At 41.2% G+C, this 17,104-nt stretch overlaps 1 long non-coding RNA gene across 2 annotated transcripts; it reads left to right on the plus strand.

Annotated features, from left to right (window-relative positions):
* The first annotated feature begins 2,606 nt into the window (after positions 1-2,606).
* LOC108352024 (uncharacterized) lies at positions 2,607-16,541 on the plus strand. 2 transcript variants are annotated; one of them, XR_005489118.2, is made up of 3 exons: positions 2,607-3,285; positions 4,887-4,990; positions 16,049-16,541. It is a non-coding gene; the product is annotated as an uncharacterized LOC108352024 (long non-coding RNA). The 2 variants fall into 2 exon arrangements; XR_001839988.3 differs by having other exon boundaries at positions 2,607-3,265.
* Positions 16,542-17,104: the final 563 nt, after the last annotated feature.

A 17,104-nucleotide genomic window follows, 5' to 3' on the forward strand; every position in this document is an offset into this window, starting at 1 on the left:
AACTATATTCCTCATAAAGGCATTAAAGCCATCTAAAAGCCTGCAAGTGACGCTTTGAAGGGCGAGGGGAATTAGTTTCCATAGTAGTCACTTATGGATTACTCTGGAAACACGTAACTTACGAATTTGAAGGAGAAGAAAGTAATTATTTTACCCACGAGTGTGAGTCAGTCTTTAATAAAGTCAGTATCTCCTCTCCCTGAGTGAGTGCTGGTAGCCACAGAAAGCAAACATTTGCCTGAGTGAAGCTGGGTCTCTGTCATTCACGGAAGGGACGAGGTTTTTGCCTTGATGCCATCAGTTAGCTCTGAAGAGAGAATACTGACAATCAGCTATTTTATCTATTGTGAATCATACAGTATTTAACATAATAGTGAAAAATACCTCATTGAAAAATCATTTTTTAATCCCATTTCTATTTATTACCAAGAAATGAGATTGATGGGAATAATATGTTATATCTGCATGAACAGGGTTTGGGCTATTTTAGCCCACATCTTTACATATATTTTTGTCCTTTGACGTCTTGGTAACATTCAACTCCCTTAAGGCTTTGATTTGAAATCCCTTGAAACTAAAGGTGTGAAATATTTCTAAACACACTTGTTTAAATATCTGTAACATAATATTTCGTGCCTTATCTATTCAGTTCTCTTTTCTATTTGCAAAATAAAATTACGTGTATTATTTTTTGACTGAATTGTAAACTATGGAGGTAAATCTTTTATTAAACATTGAGTGTCAACAGTCTCCATTGTTACATGAGTTTCTGTTTTCTTTTTTTGAGGCAGGAAATAATTTATTTGAAAAAAACCTTTTTTATCATATAGTTCAATGTGTTAGTTTTCATGATTTTCTCCTTCCCTAACTCCTACCATATTCTCTCTACTTCCCTGCACACCCACATTTATGTTCTTTATCTCTTGTAACAAAACAAAAAGGTAAAAGGAAACTTCAAACACACACACACACACACACACACACACACACACACACACACACACCCAAGCAAACAGGTAAAGAGCCAGAAAGACTGAAAAGGTAGAATCAAAGTGAAATGAAGCAAAGTTACCACTGAGTTCACTTTGTGTTGACCAATGACTTATTGGCACAAGCCTGCCTTCAGGTGTAACCTATATACCCAATGGTACTAGAGTAGAAAGAATGCATTTCCCCTTTGGCCAAAGGTATCACTTGACAATAGTTTCTTGGTTAAGGCTATGTCTTCTTCTCCACTTTCCCTCCTCGTGATGGAACCCCTTCTGGCTTGAAGCTGTTGTGCACCCTACCACAGCCTCTATGAGTGGATATGTGTGCCTCACTAGTCTATTAGTGGTGGTAATGTAGCTTGATGCTCCAGTTTTCTATGTGTTAACTCATACCATTGGAAATGAAAGCTTTTGACTTTTCCTCCCCCTCTACCTTGATGCTTTTGCTACCCTTCCTTACTGTAACGCTAGCTGTGCTGTGCAGAAGAGAATTGGCTTCCTTGTATTGTTCCCAATCCTTGATGGAAGACTTGCAATTTTTCAGCAATGAGCATGATGCTGGCTGTAGAGTGGTGATACGCAGTGCAGCCCGTCTTGTGTTGAAGCATATTCCTTCCCTAGGACGGGCACTTTCTTCTAAGGTTGGTAAATTGTCAAACTCCTTGTATGCTTCTATGCAGTGACAATACCATCCTATGCTTACTCTGCTGGTCTAGAATATCACATTTACTGATTTGCATGACTTTCGTGATTTATGATAATTTCAATGTATTGTTGAGTTTAGTTTTGTAATATTTTGCTGAAGTTGGTTGCTCCTGAGTTTACCAGGCATGCTGTTCTATGATTTTTCTTTTCTTCCTCTTTCCTCATCTAGACTTTGTTTCAGTGTCATACAACATTATAAAGGGAGTTTTGAATTATTCTTTCTTGATATGCTTGTGTAGAAAATTTATGAATTGTTTGCATTAAATTGGGTACAGTGGTGCACATCTGTAACAGTACCTATTCCAGGTACTGAGGCAGGAAGATAGTGAGTTTGATTTTATGTGTTGAGACCCGATATTATATTTTTAAATGTTAAAAAAAGGTGTGTTTTCTTTTCCAATTGTTAGTAGATGGTACCAATGTAGTCTATATGTTCTTGGATCTTAATCGATGGGAGATTTTGAATTATTGATTCAACTTATAACTCATATTGTTTTATTCGTATTTCCTGTCTTTGTGATGTGGAAGTGATGTGCTACAATGTATCTAAAAAGTTATCTATGTATCTGAGATGATCAGGTCGGTTGTTTGTCTCCTGTTCTTAGTAGTAGCTATGGTCCTTTGATTTGTACAGTATTGGATTATAACAACTTTCTTTTCTGATGTCATTTATTTTGGATACTTTTTAAAGCATAAGTGTGTATCATCTTGTATTGATTTTTAAAACACCTAACAAACATTGTGTTTTCTTCTTCTTCTTCTTCTTCTTCTTCTTCTTCTTCTTCTTCTTCTTCTTCTTCTTCTTCTTCTTCTTCTTCTTCTTCCTCCTCCTCTCCTTCCTCCTCCTCCTCCTTCTCCTCCCCCTTCCATCTCTTATTTCTGTTTTGCTTTTCTGAGGCAGGGCCTGTCTGTGTAGCCTTGGCTGTCCTGGAACTCAGTATGTAGACCACGCTGGCCTTGCACTCACAGAGGTCTGCCTGTCCCTGCCTCCTGAGTGCTGGGATTAAATGTGTGAGTCACTAAGACCAGCTATTTTTCTTTTTGTTCATGTTTCATTCATTGCTGCTCTGATTTTGATATTTTCTTTCTTTTGCTATTTCAGGGCTTAGCTCACTGACTTTTTGTTTCTTGTCCCATGACACCAAGTGGCCACCTTCCTTCTCTTTAGTGTTCATGGTTTTTTTTTTTTTTTTTTGGTAGAAACTTCCCTTTTAAAATTCCCCTTTAGAATTACACCATGTTAAAAACAGCCTGTTGTATTCCCATTTTCTTTGTCTTAAGACAATCAACAAATTTAATTTTTATTCCTTCTTTGACCCATTTTATTCTTCAGAGTACGGTATTGGTATTTCATTAATAGCATTTCACTTTGCTTTTCAATTTCTTACTTGTGATTAAGTTCAGCTTTCATACCATTGTAGTTAAAAGTTGTTGGTATATTTGTCTCTTTTTATGCTCAGATCACAAGGTTCCCAGAGACCACCAGAGACCACCAAGAGTCCAATTCAGATGCAAAAGCAAAGAATCTTTATTCAAGCTCTGACCCTTCAACCTCTCCAGCGCAATGGAAGGTGTGGAAAGTGCTGAGCTGGTACAAGTCTTGCCTATTTATCATGGTTGCAGGATGGGGGACTTCCAACTTAGAAGTTATATGATTGGTTGACATTTGCTCGGCACATTTCTATTGGCTAGTGATGATTTCAGCTTGGTATGAACAATGGTTGCTAGCTTAATCAGTCTACTTTAAGACATTAGATACTTTCCTCTTAAGTACTGATTGGTTGTTGCTATGAGTGGAGTGGTTATTTGCCCAGGGGAATTGTGATTGTTGCCAGGGTGACATAGTTCTTGGAACAACTTTTTTTTTCCTTTTTCTAGTAGCTGAGTTTATTCAGAGGGCAAGTTAATCATAAAATGGAATCTGAAAGCAAACTGGGGTTTGCAATGTTAAGCTGGGCCCTTCACTCTTTTTTCTGGTTTCTGACTTAAAATTTATTATGTTGGCTGTATTAGATAGATCCGTGTTACTAATACAAATGCCTGTAATAATCAACTTACAAGAAAGAAAGGTTTATTTCCATTTTAGAGAGTCATTTCTGCTACTCAAGTCTTTTGGTTAGACAGCATGTCATATTTGGGAGCAGTGGAAGGGTGAATTGCTCTCCTCACGAGAGAGAACAGTGCCAAGAGAAGGAAGCCAAGAGAAAGAGCAAAGGACTGGATAGGCTACTTCAAGGTTATGCCCTCAATAGCTTAACTGCCTTCCATTTGAGTCCACCTTTTAAGGATTCCACCACTTTCTACTAGTGGCATCCTAGAGCCCAAGCCTTTTATACACAGGCATTCAAAAGCCACTTAAGACCCAAGGCTGTTGTTTGAATATGCCTCTGATCTCAGACTTTGAAAAAGAAACTTGGCTGCTTTCTGGCTAGCCTCTCATTTTTCTACTGTGGGAAAGACCAGAGCTATCACAGTCTCTCTCGACACCCTGTTTGCTTGCATGAGTGAGGATCCAGATAAAGAAAACCAGTCCTCTCCTGCTCAGCAGGTTTTCCCCAGATTGATAGCACCATCTAAAGTATTGCAAATTCCGGCTCTACCCTTAGGCTGGAAAATGTTCCCCTTCGGTGATTTTCCATGTTCGGACACGTGCTATGAAATGATGCTAGAGTGATCCTAGTCTGTCAGCATGCATTTGTCAGTCTTGTCCAATTTGAATTAATAATTAATTTAGCATTAATCGGTTATTAACTGTGATTAATTAATTGTAATTAATAGTTTATTTTTGTAAGATAAAATAATAAACTCTCATGGGTCCCTTCTTACCATTTTTTAAAATTCCACTGAATTCAGAATATCACAGACAATTTCTCCTCTGAAAGGTGTGGGTGCATATCTTCCTAATGTTCACTACAAGCCAAGCCAAACCATGTCATTTTTTTATAACTAAATCTATTTAAACATTTGATAGTTTCATCTTTTAATGTAACATCGCAGTGCTCCATTTGTTTATGGAATCATGGGATTTGGACTCACTAAGAATTAAGTTCCAATACCCTAGAATACATTATGAAACAGAAGCAATAAAGATAATATGAGATAAATCTCCCAAAACTCTGCTCAAGCCTGGGGAGTTTGCAATTTGTAGCATAAAACTAAATTAGTGTATTATATTCTTTCCTTCTGAAATAGGTACAGCATTTGGAGGCTCTGAATTGTAGGGGCGATTCACTACATCACATTACATACGCTGGTAGGGTGGTCCTACAAGTCACTGATTCTAAGCAGGGCTCAAGGTAAGAAAAGTTCACTTATTTATCTTTAAGACTTATTTGCACATTTTATGCTAACGGTTTTTATCTGTGTGTACCTCTGCACACTAGAAGAGGGCATTGGATCCTCTGAGACTAGAGTTATAGACTGTTGGGAGCTATCACGTGGGTCCTGGAAACTGAACTCAGGACCTCTGGGAGAGAAGCCAGGTCCTAACCATTGAGCCATCTCTCCAGCCTACTTCACTCTTTTCATTCACCTGTTTCTAGTATTCCAATGATCCAATATTCAGTAGGGACCTGATTTTTTTTTTGAAGAAAAACACAATACAAACAAAACCATGAAATCACATCCACTTTGGAAAAGTTTATAGACGATGACTCCCAGACATTGCTAAGGCCACCTGGTGGATCTGAGTTGCAAAATTCGACAAAACTCACACTATGCCACAGGTCTCATGTGGGAGGCTTATTAAAAGAGAGCGGTGTTTCTTGCTCTTGCTCTCTTGCTCTTCCTCTCTTCCCCCTTTGTCCCTTCTTTCCCCATTCCCCTCCCCCTTCTCTCCAAGTGCTTATGGCCAGCCCCTACTCTACTCCTCTCCTTCTCTATTCTTCTCTACTCTCCCTTGTCTGTCCTTTCATTAAAGCTCTCCACATGGAAAAAAAAGGGGGGGGGAGTAGTGGGGCACAGAGGCTGCCTCTGTGTGGAGGAAGGGAAGAAGGGATGTGGGAAGGAAAAGCATGGCCTTTTAGGCAGGGGTGGGGAGTGTGGGGAGAGGGTGGAGTGTGCGTGTGTGTGTGTGGGGGGGTCAGGGTGATGCATGCATAGGAGGACATGTAACAGGAGTCAACAAGGGAATGTGTCACCTCTAGGCAGCTAGTGATAACCTGTCCTTTAGTATCAGGCCCCTTGGGTTTATCATGGAGGGGCCTGATGATCCTACTGTCACCTGGTTCCTTGGGCTGGCCATGGAGGTGCCTGACTGCCAGCACTTATGTGGCCATGTACTTTGAGAACTCATATGCTGTAGGTTTTCTTTATGAGTTAATCTTTGCTCACTCGTTGAGTTCAGTGGTTGATATCCAATCCACTCTACATTAACATCCATATTCAAATAGAAGTGGCACGTACCGGATGGCACACAAGCAATTGCTGTGAGCCCAAGTGAATTTACCCGGAATGGTATTTGGCATTATTAAAAACCATCTTCACTCAAACCCACATAAACGGCCACATAAAACCTTCTGGTTCCATACCCCCTTCTCTCGCCACCCCTGAAAGCGTTGTTTAAGAAAGAAAAAAATGTGTGGAGATGATGGTGTATGTGTGCGCACAGGTGTGTGTGTGTGTGTGTATGTGTGTATGTGTGTGTGTGTGTGTGTGTGTGTGTGTGTATGTTGTGTACATTAAGTTGGGTTATTGACGTATTCAAACCATAATTGAAGAGACTTCTCATGAAGATAGAGAAAATTATCCACAGCTGGTAGAGAAATGTTTCCTGTAGGACTCTGCCACCTGATGTATCTTGCCTATAGTCCTACATTTCAGCTGCGGTTTCCTGCATCGGGGCCGTGTTCTTATGTAGGCACTTAAGCATTAAGTCATGTATGGCAAGGGTCTTATGGAGAGCTAATCACAACAGAGGGCTGCTGGGGAAGAGGAAGTCAGTGTCCCCAGGAGTGTGGGCAGAAGCTCATGCTCCAGTGCCAGTGGACAGTTTTACAGGTGTGTACGAGCCCAAGTAAAGCAGAACTAAAGGACAGGAAGGGCATCCTGGGGAAGGAGTGGATTTGGTGGGAAGTGGGGATTGCTGGGAATGTAAGGAGAATGGGAGAGAGTTGAGGGGTGTGTGTTAACAATGTATTAAGTACCTGTATGAAACTGTCAGAGAATAAACGACTTCCTCTGTGAAGGACAGATACTGTGAGTATGGTTGTGTGTCCACAGTGTGGACAGCCTCTGGTCTACAACTACCCATGAACACTGGTGACTTCTCTCCCTTTACAGACAGAGTCAGCAAGAGAAGCGGCAGACAGGCATTTCTGGATGCTTCTTCTGAGTCTCCACGTTACCAATAATAAAAAGTGTTGACTTTTAGTAGAGTTTCTGATGGTGACTTTATGTCAGCTTCATCAGAAGAATTGTGCCCCCAGTATCTCATAAAAACTAGTTCAGATGTTGCTGTGAAGGAAGGTTTTTGTTAGAAGTGATTAGTACATGTACCAGGAGTTTTTACTGAAGCAGATCCGAGTCTCATCCCATCAAAGGGAGGCCATGAGAAGAAAGGCTGGGCTTTCCAGAGAAGATGGAATGGTGTTGTGTCCCTATAACTCTTTATATGTCCAGTCTACTGGCCTGACCCGCGAATGTCAGAGCAATTACCTATTCAAAGCTTGCACTTTGTAGCATGTCCTGCATCCCTATTGCTTTTAGACTTCCTAGCCCCTTAGATTGCACAGCTCAGGCAGTAGTTGGGAATATGGTGTGTATTAGGAAGGCTTGTGAATTGAAGTCTTATTTGCAGGCTGAAGAGCTCTCTTAGGAAGTGCGAAGATACAAATTGCTCTGCCATAATTAGTAGACTGGAGGCTAGTGGCATCGGGCTGCTGGACTGCTGTAAAGAATAATATAGAGTCCAGTCAGAGGAAGTAGGTCATTGGATTTGAGTCCCTGGGGTCTACATTTTGCCCTGACCCTTTCTGTATACTTTAATTCCTACCTCCCACACTAGACACATCTAATCCCTGTCCTTCCCAACTTGATAGAGGGAAACCTCTGAAAGTGTGAGCAAAAGAACTCTTTCCTTCCTTAAGATGTTCTGCCAGGCATTTTATCACAGTGGACGGAACTTGGATTAACTTGAAACACTGGGTTTCTTAAATACTTCTTCTATATACAAACTTAATGGCATTTTTTTTCCTAGAGAACTCCAACTAGGTATAGATTTTGTTGTTAAGGATTCTCACAGAGGAACAGAATCCTCAGGGATAGATTTCTGAATTGATTCAATGAATTCCTGATTGACTGCCCCATCTGATAAGACATGAGACACAGAGGACTCCAGAAGCAAAGGGGGTTAACAGTGCAGGATACTATATGGTAGAGAGAAATGCAGAACTGCCTCAGATGTTCCTACTCATATACTTAGAAGGGGCCTCCTTTGAGTGAATATGAATTTGATACCTTGTAATGTTTTTCAAACTAATAAGCTTAATGCTGAGCTGATAATCCTGCCACATCAGCTCCATGAGTGGAAGGGAAGGATACGTGTAATACTTCAAATTTCCATCTCCAGGGCCTTGAAAATCACATAACATTCTCCGTGTCTGAACAATACCCTTATCCCTAAGAGTCGCAGCACTTGGGCTGTGAAAACTACAGCCAGGGTTCTAACCCTGAAAGTAGCTGGGTTATCCATAATTTGGACAACCAGCTTGGCAGATATCCAGGGGAGGGGGATAAATGGCATTGTTTGAGAAAGGAACATCATATACACTGGGATTAGGACAACACAGAAAACTCTAATGAGGCTGTGAGCATTGGGCTCCTCAATTCTGAGATGTTTCTGAAAATAAAAACAACCTTGGTCTTACCTAAGAAAACACCTAGCTTCTCTGATATGGTTGCTGGTAAAGTCAACTCCATTCTCTTCAGGACCCATTGCACAAGTATTCTGTTTTTAGACTCTAGCCTGAGAAGCCTACCGAGCTTTCTGTCTGAGTGATACCTTCTTTTCTGGATTTTTTTCTCTGACAATTCTAGTCAACTTGTATGGCTTCCCGATGTCTAACTTGTGTCTTTTCAAGCTATGGAGTGTTCTGAGGTCTATACTATCTTTGTCTGAAGATGAGCCAGTCACCTTCCCTGCTATGTTTTCCTATTCCCAGCCAGTCCTTGCTTCTGCCCATGGCAAGTGACCGAAATGTTATTCCATGGATTGTGCCTATGTCCTAACCTTTATTCTTTAGATAATAAATTTATTTATTATGCTACAGATAAACAAGGATTGCTTTTTCAGTGTGAGTATGACCTACGCCGCTTTTGAAGTCTGCTTACTCTTTTTTTCCCCATTGTTGATTCATTTAATTCACTTTACATCCCGATGGCTGTCCCCAGCCCCCACAGTTCTTCCTGGTGCCCTCCTCACACAGTCCCTCCCCTTCTCCCCCTCTCCTTCTCTGTGACAAGGTGGAGTCACCTCCTCATCCCTCCCCCATTCCCTCACCATCCTGGCACATCGCATCCCATCTCGGCCAAGCTAGACTTACTTCTCTCACTGAGGACAGACAGGCAGCTTAGTTAGAGGAATGGGATCTGCAGTCAGACAGCAGCTTTAGGGACAGGCCCTGCTCCAGTGGTTGGGGACTCACACGAAGGGAAATCAGTTACTGTTACTTCTTCCTGAGCAGAAGAATAGCTTTGCTGTTATAACAGATCCCATTCTTGTCAGTGCGATTTTTCTTCATAGGAATACTTAGAACAGTGCACAAACCATTGATTCTGTAAAAATTAAACCATGAGTTTCAAGAGCCCTATTCCCTCATCTCAAGTAGTAATGAAGTAACCCTGCCCAATATCATAATTCAGAGCTGTTATTTCTTTCTTTGCCCTCATAGCATTGTTTTTTCCAAGTCTCTCCTCCCTGTGCTATATATGTTCATAATATACACATAGGAATGTGGCGCGTGTGTGTGATTTTCAGAAAGAAAGGAGATTTATGTCACACAGGGATATCTCTTCACTGAATTTCCTTTTGTCAAATTATTACTAATTTTCTCACTAATGTGAAATGCAAAGCAAGATTGTGTGTGAATACCTTTCAAACAGAACAGCACGCTCACCATACCACCCCTCATTGTTTGCTTTGATTATATACATTAGCAAATTTCATGGGAAAGGTACCCAAGGCTTCACTCTAAGTGGCTCTTATTGTTTCTGAATATAGTCTCGAATGTAATGTTATCGCAATATTTGTGAGACATTAAAATCGAATGCTCTCAAGAGAAATGTAAGATAAATTCCTTTCTCCCATGTGAAATAATGGTAGCTTAAATAAAATCCCTGTCTGTAGAATCTGAAAGAATAAAGTACCAAAAAAATTCCCCCAAACCTTACGTTATGATAAATGACTAATTATGCTATTTGTATGTGTATGAATGTGTGTGAATGTATACATATGTGTCAGTAAACATGTATATACCTACATAAAAAGATATAGAAGGAAATGTATTATACATTTTAAATAATTACAAATCCTTACTCGAAATACTTTAGGAAAGCTGGGATTACAGAACTCAGTCCTTGTGCAGTGTGATACATTTTCCTTGTATAAGTGACATTAACCAATAAATATCTGTTTAGAACATGTGTCTTAGTCAGGGTTTCTATTCCTGCACAAACATCATGACCAAGAAGCAAGTTGGAGAGGAAAGGGTTTATTCAGCTTACACATTCACATTGCTGTTCATCACCAAAGAAAGTCAGGACTGGAACACCCAGGGCAGGAAGCAGGAGCTAATGGAGAGGCCATGGAGAGATGTTACTTACTGACTTGCTTCCCCTGGCTTGCTCGGCTTGCTCTCTTATAGAACCCAGGACCACCAGCCCATGGATGGCACCACCCACAATGGACTGGGTCCTCCCACCTTGATCACCAGTTGACAAAATTTCTGACAGCTGAGTCTCATGGAGGCATTTCCTCAACTGTCAATTGAGACTCCTTTCTTTGTGATAACTTTGGCTTGTGTCAAGTTGACACATAAAACCAGCCAGTACAAACATGTATAATATTTTAGTTTTAAAATAATTGTTAAAGAGCTAGGGGGTTGGTTCAGTGAATCAGGGATTTGCTGCACATGTAGAGGACTAGAGTTTGGGTGTCTATCATTACTGGAAATTGCTAGAAGCCATAGGACCTACTTGCATTTCCAGTGCTTGGGAGCTCCCAAGGGCAGGCTGGCCAGCTCTCCTAGCTGAATTGGTGACAGCTGGGCTTCCCAAGAGGCATTGCCTTAGTAAATAAAACAGAGAATGAATGGTAAAGACTGGAAGAAAAAAAGATCTGACCTTCACATGCATGTGCACACATGTGCACTCATACAGCTGTAACACACACACACACACACACACACACACACACACAGACACGTGTACCATATACAGAAAAGATATTCAGAAATTCTTACATATTTAAAAAAAACACCCAACGGTTGTATTTGCAAGGAACCATTCACAGATGTCATTTGCTTGTCTTGCATTTTTCAAATAAATTTAACTGAAAATTTAATCTTATTCAACAAACTTATTCTCTTAGTTTTATCATCAAGTGTCTTTAAGCCTTTGATTTTTTTACTTCCATTAAAATAGTGTATGCTTGCTGGACATTTTCAATTGCAAATACTTTCTTCATAACAATAATTAATTTGTTTATTTTTCCACTGGCAAGGGACGGTATCTTTAAGTTTTGAGTTTGTATGTCAAGTTCATTCACCATCACCTTCATGCCTGAAACAGTCCAGCTCGTTGTTTATAATGAGCATCACCGTAGGCGCAGAGGACTTGTAAGAATCCAGCCTCTTCTGCACATGGGATGCTCAAGCAAATACAGACTTGAGATTACTTTGAGGGAAGACCACAGGATGACCACGGGACATGGTAAATAGACTCTGTACCTAGCACTTGCTGTCTGGAGGATACAGATCATAATTCTGAACACAGCAGAGGAAATTTACGAAGCAGTTACCCCTGGCTGCACCTCTAGCCCATTCTGCTTCCTCTTTCCTGTGTTGTTTATCTGTAGCCAAACACGGATGCTTCGCCACTAGTAATGGTAGCATAGCAGGATGCTCCAAGCTTAAGGTGAAATAACGCACCATGTTTTTGATTGAATGTGCATTTGGTGCACCAATCCTACGCATCTTGCTGGTTAGTGGCGTCGCATGCTTGATTTATTTTGTTTTAGACTCGCAATTGAGTGGCTGACAGAGTCTGCAGCTCACTGCCATTGCCCAGTATCTTAGGACACTACTCCATTTCTATCGCTAGCTCATTATTGAGTATTGCATTGTTTGGAGTACAGGTTTTATCAAAAAATCTTTTTTGCTCTAGCATAAAATATGTAAGTCGAACTATCTTAACATGGCACTTGCACGTGCTTTAAGCTTTTGGAACATGCCCGACTCTCTGCTGAGGAAGTTTTCCCGGTCCTGTGCCCTACACATATCACCCCACTTGGCTTGCTGGCCCTAGATATGCACAATTTCCTAATAGAGCATTTTACACAGGATTAATTCATTCTGGCTTTGCCTGGCTAGGTTCCCAGTTTTCAGCGTGCAGAAAGCCCACACTTAGCATGGGAGAGGAAAGGTCCAGCAGCTGGAATATCCATCTCCGCTGACCTCTGTCTAAGTCCTCGGAGACTTATCATCTCTAGGCCTGGCAGCTTTGTCAGCATCCTTCCAAAAGAGAACAGGCATCAGTGATGGAAATACGTGTTTCTTTCTGTAACAAGTGCCGAGCTATGATGTGGACTCAAGGGACCTTCGTTACTAATCTTAGAGTCCTTTTTCCTTCTTTTTTTGCAATCATTGAGCTAACTGTTTCTCCATCTAATTGAGATGAAAAAGTCCCAGCTGAAAGCCTCAGAGGGGTTTTCTGTCCTCTGCCCATTGCCTGTGTAATCATCTCAGAGTCACGAAAGCGTATGCATTGGAGCCTTAGCCTCGCGCGCCTGTCGGCAGGTGCAGCAAAGAGCAGGTTATGCCTGTGGTTGCATGGTTTTCGGTGAAAGCACACAAATGGGAAGCGTGTCCTGGCTTCACCAGCAGGGGCTAAGCTATTCGTAAGAGTGTTTAAGTCTTTAACTGAAACCACTTCACTTATGGCTGGAGTCCTTCCTGGTTTTCTCTTTGTTCTGAATTCTCATTTGAAAGGAGTGTTAGCTTCCTGCTACTACTAAAACACCCGGGCACCCAAAAGCGATGGATCTCATTCTATAAGTTCTGGCCTACGTGATAAGCTGTTACTTCCAGTATTCTGAATGGGAAGTAATAGGAGAGCAGCGAGAGAGAGAGCAAGGGAGAGCACAAGAGCGCGCGCGCGCGCGCACGAGAGAGAGAGAGAGAGAGAGAGAGAGAGAGAGAGAGAGAGAGATACTGAGAGAGCGAGAGCGAGAGAGGGAGGGAGGGCGGGATGGAGAGAGGCTGGCACGAGAACATCCCTAACCAGGGCATACCCTAGGGGCTAACTTCTCCCTACTTGTCCTCACTTCTTAAAAGCTCTACCATCTTCCAATAGTAAAATGGGTGAGAACCACAGCTTTAATATATAAGCTGTGAAACAACACTCAAGAGCTAAGCATGAGGAAGAAGACAGATCACAGGCATTCACTGCAGTTTGTCTCCTGTTCCCTGGGCTGTGTGACTGTGCTCAAATCTTCAATCCTCATCCCTACTGTAATGGCTCCTCTCCCAACAGCAAAATCTTTTTATTCCCCCTCTTACTCATCCTCGGAGTGTGTGCTTTTCAACTAGACAGCTTCACGTAGCCTTTTTTCTTCACAGTTAAACTGTCTTCATTGGGACGTCATCTCTTCTCATCCCTGTGTCTTCTAGCAGCTCAGTTTTCTTAAGTGCAGTCAAGCTTTCCCATGGCTCCTGGAAAGAGTCCGTGGAGAGACCCTGTCTTAGTGAGGGTTTTACTGCTATGAACAGACACCATGGCAAAGGCAAACCTTATAAAGGACAACATTCAATTGAGGCTGGCTTCTACTCCATCTGAAGGCTGCTAGTGGAGATTGGCTTCCAGGAAGATAGGAATAGGGTATTAAAGCCCATGCCCACAGGGACACACCTACACTAGCAGGCCCGCACCTACCCCAAAAAGACCACACTTCCAAATAGTGCCACTTCCTGGACCAAGCACATTCAAACAATCACAGACCTCCACACCCTGAAGCACCAAGGCTCTGAGTGCTGTGGTGTGGGAAAAAGAACTGTTTTTGGGGTAGCAGTGTATATATGGGAATCTCATTCAGGAACATGAGCTTTTATTTCTTTGCCTAAATATTCCTTGTGCCCTGGACCACCCATTGACTGACTTGCCCTTGGGGGTTGGAGGTGAGTTGGCATGGAATTAAACTGCAAAGACTTCAGGGGCAGGTGAGAAATATCACAAGCTCTGCTGAACACTGTTGCAAGTTCCTTTAATACCCTCTACCTGAGCCCCATTGCTTCCAAGGAAGCATCTATTCTAAACAGCAGTTCCCCATTGGCTGGCATTGTTGGTGTCAGCAATCTTCGTTCTCCCAGGCAGTCTTCAATTAGGTCCTCCTGCAGGAGATCTTTGTGACTGCATGGCGCCCGGTGTTTATGCACAGGTGGCCCTGCCATTTCTCCTTCACCTTGTCTTTGGAAGAAGCAATGTGCTGCAATGAGTCAGAGATGTCCTCCAGCCTGGAAAGGTGACCATGGCCAGCACGACAATATCTGAAAAATGACTATGCTACATAATTGTCTAAAACTGATCATACAATAAAATACTACCCACATTTTTATAAGATATTTCTCCATATTTATTGCTAATTTATCTTGCAAACAATGATTCATATTGCTTTCATATAACATTGTTTGGTATTACTGTTACCTTGTTTTGAATGAAACTAGAATAATGAATACACATGAAATTTAATACCTTATTTTGGCTCTGTGTAAGATCATTTCTTAAATTGGGTCACAAAGAAAAAATAAAGAACATAATGATTTCTCAGACATTCTCAACACTAACTTTAGGACACAATGAAATCACTTCCCCTTCTACCCAATCATTTGAAATATTTTTTTTATAATACGTTTTACAATTTTGACAAATGTGAAAGTATTAAAAAAGGGGGAGGAGAGAAAATCCACTGTCAGAAATACAATTTATTTTACTAGCCATAAAAATATAAAAAATATAGTTTTTAAGGGATTTGTCATTTTTAATTACACTAGAAATCCAAAAGACACATTCAAGTATAGAAGTGACAAAGAGTTAGTGGCAGGCTGATTGCAGAAGAAATAAGTTCATTTCAAAGTGTTGGTGGCTTAAAAGAAAGCAGTAATAGTGCTCAGGGGCCCTCACATGAAATACCTTCTGAAATTACTTGGTTTGCTTCTGAAATATTTCCCACATCCTTATGTGTCTAATTACATTTTGTCCCCAAGGACAATTATTTAAGGGGCATCCATTATAAGAAATAGGATAGATCTGATACTGTGTCCCCAACTTTTACTGAAGAACTTAGGTTATGTTTTGAAACAATGTGTTATTTATTGCCCTCTTTGTATCCAATATGTGCAACTCGGTATCTGTTATGGTATTTGAACTTGAGATTCCTTGCACATCCTTATGCATTGTTGCCCATTCTAATGTGTGCCACTCATATGGCCTTGTCCTATACAAGTCGGACAGAATTCAATTTCCCTTAACATACAATAAGGGTGTGTATGTCCTGGTAAACCCATCAAAAGCAGGATCTATTATAAATTTAAAAAATGCATCCACTGCATCTGGCGTAATGAATGTCACAGCTTACCAATGGTGCAGAGTAGGTTATGGGGAATTTTCCTCAGTGGAGGAGTGACTGGTTCTTCAACTCACTGTCCTGGCAAGCATCCAGAGTGTGATAATGTGTAGTGTTATGCCAAAGAAAGTCCAAAACACAAAGTCCAAGCATTATTTCTCCTATATATTCTCTTATATCACTGAAAAGTGTGTGTGGGGGGGGGTTTGTGGGAGTGTTCAAGCTGAAGGAACTTCCTGAGAATGCTGTTCTATCATCTACTGTGGCCAACACTTAAGAGCATAGGGAATTGGACTCAACAACTGAAACACTCTCCCCATGGCTGACTGCTTAATACCAAGAGCACAATGTGATGAATGAAACCATCACAGAGCTCTCCTGTGGCTCTCACCAGACGCGATAAGAGGGCATGGGTGGTGATGGCTGAAAAAACATATTTTGCAATCCCTGGAGGAAGCATTTGTAAAGGTCCTTGATTAATTTGTTCTATGTATCAACACATCCAAACATTGTGTTTCAGAGATGGACAGTGGCTTGGACAGTCCTGAATAAAGTGGTGGCAGCTGTGAATGAAGGAGATGCGGGGCAGCCTCAGGACAAGGAGGCTTGTGAAACCCAGAAGAGTTACTCTGTTGCTACTTGTGAGATTCAGGAGGAATTACTGTGTTGTTACTTGTGAAATCCAGAAGGAATTCCGTTGTTGCTACTGATGAGATACACGTTACTCTGTTGCTACTCTTAAATCCAGAAGGAGTTACTCTGTTGCTATTTCAGGTCCTTACACAAAGGAGCATTCCAGGATTAAAACTTTTATAAACCTGTATTTCTAACCCACAACAACATTCAAACCTAAAAATGAGCCACAAGCCATCAGGCAGATTCTTAATTTTCCTTCTGCTCATTTATCTTGGTTCTGTGTGCTTCTTAATTTAAATATTATGAACACTGAACGAAATACTAAATGGTTATTTTTTAAATTGTAATACAATGGGACTCTGCAAACAGACTCTGATGTGTGTGTTTTTGTGTGCCTGTGTGTCTATCTTTAAGTGTAATATTACAAAATGTATTTTAAAATATATTTGTTTTCTACACCATATTGTCAAGTAATACATTAATTTCACATTTATTGATATAAAATCTCTTCTTAGAAACATGTCATTCTAAAATTGGTAGTGTGTTTGTGTGTGTGCGTGTATGTGTGTGCTATGAGTGTGTCTGTAGACAGAGAAAGATTGATAAAAAAGGGTAAAATGCAGCTTTCAGAGGGGCTTTGAGGCACCACCATCCAAGTTGAGGCTCACCTTATCTCTTGCTACCTCTATCTCTAGTCTCTCCTGGCTCTGCTTTATCTCCCCCTCCCACCCTGCCACAGTGCCCTTTATAAAATGCAAATTTGGCCTTGTTTGTCCGGTGCGGTGCTCAAGGTCTTTCAGGGTGAAACAGCACTTGCTCAGCAGGCCTCCAGCCTTAGAGCAGTCACCCTGCTTCCCCGGGCTTCTCTCTGGCCTGACCTGACTCTCAGATTGGCAGAACACTGTTAACCCCAAGCCCTTGCCTCTAGTATCCTCTGCCT

Source organism: Rattus norvegicus, chromosome 9 (genome assembly GCF_036323735.1).
Source record: "Rattus norvegicus strain BN/NHsdMcwi chromosome 9, GRCr8, whole genome shotgun sequence".
In the NCBI taxonomy this organism is placed as follows: Eukaryota; Metazoa; Chordata; class Mammalia; order Rodentia; family Muridae; genus Rattus; species Rattus norvegicus.